The following is a 7,500-nucleotide window of genomic DNA, read 5'->3' as shown; positions in this document are numbered from 1 at the left end:
GGGGCTTATAGCTGACGGCCCCTCCCGAGAGAGGAGGGGGCAACAACACCCAAATACCCCCTGCACCCGACCCTCCCTTAAATCCCCCGCCACCCCAAACCCCAACAGCCCCTACCCCACCCCACAACGAGACTGGGCAGGTTCCCGCTCCAAACTACCCAAGGTGCATTGCAGACTAGGTCTTAAAGGTTTGCAGCGGACAGTGCTGTCCGCTGCTCTCCTGCACGCTGAAAAGGTTTGAAAAAAAATTGTATTGAAAGAACATGAAGGATGCTGGAGCTCAAAGCGAGTTCACAACTTGAACCTTTTCCTGTTTCCTCTTTTTGTTTTGTTTTTGTTTTCCTTTCAATCAAATGTAATTTATTTTTGAATGATGTTTTTACTCTTCCCTTTAAGCAGTCTTGAGGAGAACCCAAACCAAATAAGACTTCATCTCCAAAGAGAATCTAGTTTTTTTTTCTCTGTTTCTCTTGCGCTCTAGTTCTCTTGGAAATGTTTTTTCCCTCCCTACTCTGACAAAGAGTCAGGAAATTCGACTGTTGTGGCAGTCTGTCTTAAAGGAAAAAAAAGAAACGGGCCAAGATATTCTGCAATATTTAACCGCCTTAATTACACATCCTGTTCTTCATGACAGAGCGTGTCTCTCTCTCTCTCTCTTTATCGCCTTGGTTTGTTTGTCTGTCGCTCATCTGTTTGGCTACACAGAACTGGCAGTGCCCAATTTTTTGCCAGGGAGCGGCCGCAGGGTTTGCCAAAAGGTCAATAAACACAACCTTGATGTTTGACCTCAACCATAACTATGAACTTTGCCCCACCCAGCCCAGACCGCTGTCGCATCCATGGATCATTTTAGCCCATTTGGTATGCCAGGACTCCCGACTGCAACCCCTGCGTTGCGTTGCGTTGCGTTGCGGGCATTTGAAATAAGACTGATGGGACAGTTTACTCTAGACAGAAGGAACAAACGCTAGATGAGGCGCCCGCTGAGCTGAGCCGCCACCATACCACACAATCCCAGTCCAGTGCGCCCTGAGTGAGTGGGGCCCCCATATGTCATTACAGGACACACACAAACACACACACACACACACACACACACACACACACAAACACACACACACACACACACACACCTCCTCAGGACCTACTCATTGTCTGGAGCCACTTCACTATTGCATCCGCTGGTCATCTACTAAAGAGTAGCCCATCTGTCGGTCACATGTCATGCAGCAGAGGGTGGCCAGAAGAGGTTGCATCCTGTTCTGTATTTTTTTCCCTTTTTTGTTTTCATAAGAGCCTGAAACTTTTTGTTACCCTCCCTCTGCAACGGGTGGACAGGACTCCATAAATCTTTGCCTCTGTTATGTAAAAAAAAAAAAAAATAACATACATATTTCTTTGTAGTTCTTGGTACAGTGAAAACAAAACAACATTTCTTTCGACCTCAAGATTTCAAGTGGTACAATTAAAAAAAGATATATTCCAGTGAGCAAAGCCATTGTTTTTCTAAAGTATGACTAACAAACAGAAGGGGATGGGAGCAGAGCATGAACCAGGTCTCTCGGCCTGTCTGGAGGCAGTGGTGACTAAGGCCATTGCATGGTTTGAATGATGGCCGAGGGAAACGAATGGGAGATCCCTTAATGACTTTTCTGTACACCTCGGACTGGGACCATGGAATAGCCCTGAAGAAGTGAATAAAAATGATCAATATATGATTCATATACCCCGAGTGTTTATGCTGTGGATGCATTCGTAATGTTTAATAATGTGTGTTTGTGTGTGTATACCAGTATGTGTGTATGAGACTTGTTAAGACCTTGGATTTTTAAGATTTTAGTTGTTTTCTCAAAAAACAAAACATTTAATGTTTTAATTAAAAAAAAGAAGAATGCCACTAAATTAAAAAATTGTCCGAATAGACCAAACAAAATAGAACCTTATTATTCCAAGGTTAGGAGTGGTGATCTTGACCTGCATAGAATCCTGGCTATATCTAAAGCTTTATATGGTTATCTGTAGAAAACCTAAAACCATCTTGTTTAGCAGGAAATACCAGGAGCAAAGGCTCACAGTCTTGAATTGAATAGTGTATTGGATTATTTTTAGAGTTTGATACAAATCTGTGCCTGAATTATGAGATAGCATACAGCTCTGGTATTCAAAGGAAAACACAGTATACAGACAGCCATGGAAACGAAGGGGGGCACAAAGCATACGCAGTAAGGCAAATGGACACAAATAGAATAGAAATGAAGGGGCACAGGGCATACTCAGTAAGGCAAATAGTTGGCACAAGAAACACTTGCTGAGGCAGATCAACTGGCACACAGACATTCAGCATGAGAGCTATGTGTGTGTGTGTTTGGGGGGGGGGGTCATTTTAGTGCCTGTCCCCTGCAGGATGGACAGTGAAACAGACAAAAAGACACTCAGCCATCAACCACTCAAATGAAATGAAATGAAACGATTTGATGAAACTCAGTATTTTCATTTGTTCAGTTGAGATGTATCCATATATGACGTCAAGTGTTTGTTTTGGTGCTTTGACTCGTTAATGGAGACTGGCAGCACCGCTTGAGTTGAGTACAGGACACGTGAAGAGTGATGTTTTGTACTCGTTTTTTTTTTTGTGCTAGCGAGTTCCGAGTAGCGAGTTTTTTGGTGCCGTTTTCTTTTTCTTGTTGTTCTCCTCCCTCCGGGCCAGTGTTGTGGGAACGCAGCCTAAACTCACTGCAAGTTGCACTCTCCTAATTGGTCACATGTGTTTGCTAATTAGGCCCAGGTGGTCATTATTTAACTAACTCCCGCTTGGGCTCAGGTTAGTGCTTAAACGTCTAAGTGGACGTCGGGCTGCTGGAACAACAGAAAAAAAGAGGAGGATAAGACCTGGTGGTTCCATCTGGACTTGGATTAAGTCCACAAGAACGAGAGTTCTGGTTCCAGATCAGACCCTCACTAGGCCCCAAAGGTTCTCTCTGTAAGCCTCGTGGGTATCTCTTTCTCTGCCCTTGTGCCTGTCTTAAAAACACATGCCTTACTATATAACTACTCTTCAACTCTGTGGTTCACAGGTTAGTATTTAAGGGGTTGTACTGTCAGTTAAGAAGAATGTGTTGTTTTGTATGTGTCTTTGTCTTGAGTATAGACACTCCGTCTCTGTTGCCATTGTTGACATGAATAAACTCCTGAATCCATTTCCACTGTTGCCATTCCACTTGTTCATGTGACACATGCATGTCCTCCATCTTGTGGCCCCTTCATTTCCCACAAATACTAATGAGACATGAGCATCACATTTGATTCCCAGATCAGACTTAAATCCTATCAGGTAAATTTGACAACCGCCATGACATTTGACATAGTAATTCAACAGCTGTTTGTTAGTAGGACACAAGGCTCTAGTGAGTATGTACAAATATTTGAAGTGGATCTTCATGATTAACAGTAGTTTCTGTTGTATGTATCACAAAATGAAACCCCAGTTGTCATGACGGCATGTTTGTTTTTGGGCTTGCCAATGTGACACGCGGTGATCAGATCAGAGAGGGATGTTCAGAGACCTAGACCTGGGTGTTTTAACAGTGCCGATGAAGACAACATATTATTATCCAGGTGACAGGCAGGCATGGCCTGTGTTGCGTCAGCATCGTCGCCCTTTCTCCCACATGGTTATTTTCTGCCTCACTGCTGCTGGAGTTGTTCTTCTCATTCTTATACGGTTGCCATAGAGACATTACCTTTACATTCTCTCCAGGTGAAGGCGGTGAGTCACTCTCCCCCGTCCCCTAAGGGGTTGGAGAGCGGCAGGAAATGGCCAGTAAACTCAGCAGACCTTTCATGACAGGAGTCAAGCACTGTCTGTCTCTCCACAACAATGAGTCCAGCAATAGAATGTAAATGCATCCATATATAATTTAAACAGAAAACATGAACACTGTTTAGAGACTTGGTGCAATCCAACTACATTCCTGTGGCCACCCAATGGCCTTATGCTTGACTCCATAAACTTACTCATACCCATCATATAATAGTCTCAAGACAACTGCCCCCCCCCCCACACCCTGAGGCCTACGCCTACTCTGATATCATCACTCCCAGATCCCCGTTCAATTACTCCAGCCCTGCAGCTGTTTGATGTCAGCCTCCCCCAGCCACGGTGAAGGGAGGGAGGGAGGGAGTGAGACAGAGGGAGAGATGGAGAGAGATGGGGGGAGTAAGGAGAGAGAGAGGTCGCGATCCAGCCTCCAGTCATGAGAGAGGGCCGCCTCCCTAGCTATCACTCTCCAGCAACCCAGAGGACTGAATAACTCACCAGTGTGTTTGAGTGTGTATGTTTATCTGTGTGTGTGGGGGCATCTGTCTTCTTTTCTCTTTCTCACGTCCTGCTTCTCCTCTCATGTTTCTCTGTCTCTTAGGAACATGTCTGTATATTTGTTTCAGTAGGTGTTTCACCCTGATTCTACTAATGGTGCAATCTATTTGGGAATATCACTTATAGTCGTATTGTACAGGAAAATGCAAGCTAACAGAAAGGATCTGGAAAGTAGAAATTCCAACTCAAACGCGAATCTTGAAGAGGAAGCCTATCCTCCTTCCCTTTCCTGAGCACACACACTTGTTTAGGGCAAAATCCTGAATGAAATATTAAATATATATCTTTTACAATCCTCTGATATTTACAAACAACAATGGTAACAAAAGTATCATTTAGTCTTTCCCTAATAATTCCCAAGGCACAGGATAAACAAATCCACACGTATACACACGTACTGTACAAACACACACACACACACACACATCTCCCTTTCCTTGGCCTCTCCATAAGGCACTCCACTCAAGGCCTGAACAGAATGAACATTGTTTTCCACTCATCCTTCAGGAGAGCAGCTGCTGGTAATTTGAGAGTGTGTTATTTTTTCATACAGAGGGGACTAAATTCCTTCAGCTCCTCTCCCAGCTCCAGCATATCAGGAGCCACCGAGCAGCTCAGCCAGGAAGATCTGGTCAAATTGCGCTTCAACAGAGTGCTCGCACCGGAGTCAGACGCATTCGTCTTGTGCGTCTCGACAATACACCTTGTGTCAAACAAAATAACACCTTCCATTCAAGTTCCCTTTAACTGACACGAATTCAGCCCACTATTAACGCTGTTAATAAGTAATGTTAAACTCTCGACACATGCCCTTGCAATGTTATGTTTGAAACTAATTAAAAATGACTTAGTCAAAACAAACTGAACTTGAAGCAACATTTTGTAAAGTAGTTCATGCCGTAACTTACTGGATGTAAGTCATGTCAGTGATGCTGAACCACAGAGCCTTAAGTGAACACACCCATTTTCCATCATTCCCCTGTCAAGCATTTCAGGGTTTTAGCGGTGGCAAGCAGTGCAGTGTTTGACTAGTATCTGTCTGCACCAGCAGTCCTGGACTCTGTTGCTGTTTGCTTGGGACGGACTCTGGGAGCATGTGGTTCCATTTTCCACCTGAGCCTAAGGCTCAACGCAGCCAGGCCGCTCTCCCGCCTTCTATTTCCTCAGCCAATCGCCTCGCAGGACCTTAGCTCTCAGACCTACTTTGTCCCCCCCATATACCCTTTTTAGCCAGTGAACCTTCAGGCCCTTGGTTCTAGTTCCCAGCTCTGCTCCGTTCTGTCCCGTCCATCTTCCCGCTGGGCCGGTGACCCGAGCTCAGCGGGTTCCACATCGGCTCGCGCAGAAAGCCATGGCCTTCGTCGTGTGCCAGCCTTGTATTTCTGTTTTACCGATGGGTATAAAGCTGTCAGGAGGCGGCCATGTTGATGAGACTGACGTCTCTAGTTCTGCCTCCCCACAAAGCACACTAGCCTTGATCTTGACAAGGGAGAAAAAGTCCCCCAGTTGGCTGAAAAATCAGATTTGGCTACAACACTAAAACCAACAATCTATATGGACGATGACAATGGACAACTTCTATTTAAATAAACATCTGATCATACTCACACATGAGCTATGCACTTCAAATAAACACTGCACACTACAGTAAGACAAGGTGAGAGCTCACCAACAGCCCAATCACCACACTCAGTCACTTACGCATCTGTGAAAATGTTTTCTTTTACATTATTGAGAGCTGAACTCAATGAACCCGGTGAAGTGGAGGAGTGTACTAGGTCATCAGGGGATGGATAAACAGTTTGATTTAAACATGTAGGGTTCTCACAGACAGGACACCAAAACACAAAGCAAACGCTTCATGAATGTTTTTTTAATGTCTGTCTGAAAGAGCCAAAGCTAAGTTATGTATGTAGCACAGGAAGGAACTGGCTGGTCATTAGGACACCAGCAACCTTATAAAGTAGGTCATAGGTCATAGGTCTGTATGTCAAACGGAGCGTTTTTAAAATGTCTGAGATATTAGCAAACGGTATGGATTGATGGAGGTCTATTAAACAAACAGGAAAGCTGATTCATCGTTTAGCAAGATATACGCACTCAGTCATAGTACAGCGTGTTTCAATTTCAATTAAACTTCCAAAAGGATCCACTTCATCATGTGTCCTCTGATTCTAGCCCCAGCAACACACCCTCACTGGTGGCACTTTCATTAAATCTTCCCATGTGTTTCATATCTCAGGGCTTAGACAGCACCAGCGTGAAGTCTTGCACAAGTCGCCATCTACAGCACAGGCTGATTTGCACCTTGAAACAGTCAAGGTGATTCCAGGAAAGGGGCTGAAGTGCTGGGCTCGTGGAAGCCTCTCTCCTCTCAAAGGCACAGCCTCCTGAGCCTGTTTCCCTGAAGGCGCTGGCCAGCAAGAACAGGAATCAGATGTCCGCATATCCCAGGGGGCCGTGAGGTGGGGGAGGCGGGGGGATGAAAAGAAAGACAGGCGGGGGAGGTTATGGAGGAAGGGATGGAGGAAGGGATGGAGGAAGGGTGTGGGGGGTGGTAAGAGAGGCGAAGCAACATTAAAGTGCTTTGACAGGCCGGTCCTGAGCCTTGTACTGACTGGCGTTCTACTGGCCCGATTCCCCCGACGACCTTTGTTCACACTGACCAGGGGAAGTTCCTCTGAGAGTGGGGAGGAAACCTGAACACACCTCACAAACACACGCACACATCCCACACCCAAATCACGCATTTCCCCCAGCACGCTGCGCACTCACCCGGATCCCACCTACTACACTCACACACCACACCCAAATCACGCATTTTCCCAACATGCTGTGCACTCACCCCTATCCCACCTACCACACTCACACACCCACTCAAGTACTTCCCAGCATTTCATCAAATGACTCATACTGTATGTAATCAATCACACACACACACACACACACCTATTGCACTCACACCTTTTGGCAAGTCATTAGCCACCACAAACGTCAAGCTATCCAGTTTTCCAACACACACACACACACACACACTTCACTTCCCAGCAGCAGCACTTCCTATTCTGCAGATATTAAGTCTTTCCAGGATCTCACTATAACAATCATGGAATCATAACAAATAA

At 45.3% G+C, this 7,500-nt stretch overlaps 1 protein-coding gene across 4 annotated transcripts in view; it reads left to right on the top strand.

Annotated features, from left to right (window-relative positions):
- LOC125309374 (matrix metalloproteinase-16-like) overlaps positions 1-82 on the top strand; it is a 25,222-nt gene extending 25,140 nt beyond the window's left edge. For all 4 annotated transcript variants that reach the window (XM_048266241.1, XM_048266240.1, XM_048266239.1 and 1 more), the window contains one exon: positions 1-82. This exon is cut by the window's left edge and continues 419 nt beyond it. The gene's annotated coding sequence lies outside the window, so the exon portion shown is untranslated.
- The last annotated feature ends 7,418 nt before the right edge of the window (positions 83-7,500 follow it).

This window comes from Alosa alosa, chromosome 16 (assembly GCF_017589495.1).
Source record: "Alosa alosa isolate M-15738 ecotype Scorff River chromosome 16, AALO_Geno_1.1, whole genome shotgun sequence".
Lineage (NCBI taxonomy): Eukaryota > Metazoa > Chordata > Actinopteri > Clupeiformes > Clupeidae > Alosa > Alosa alosa.
Note: the sequence above shows the minus strand (reverse complement) of the source record. Positions and strands in the feature narration are given on the sequence as shown.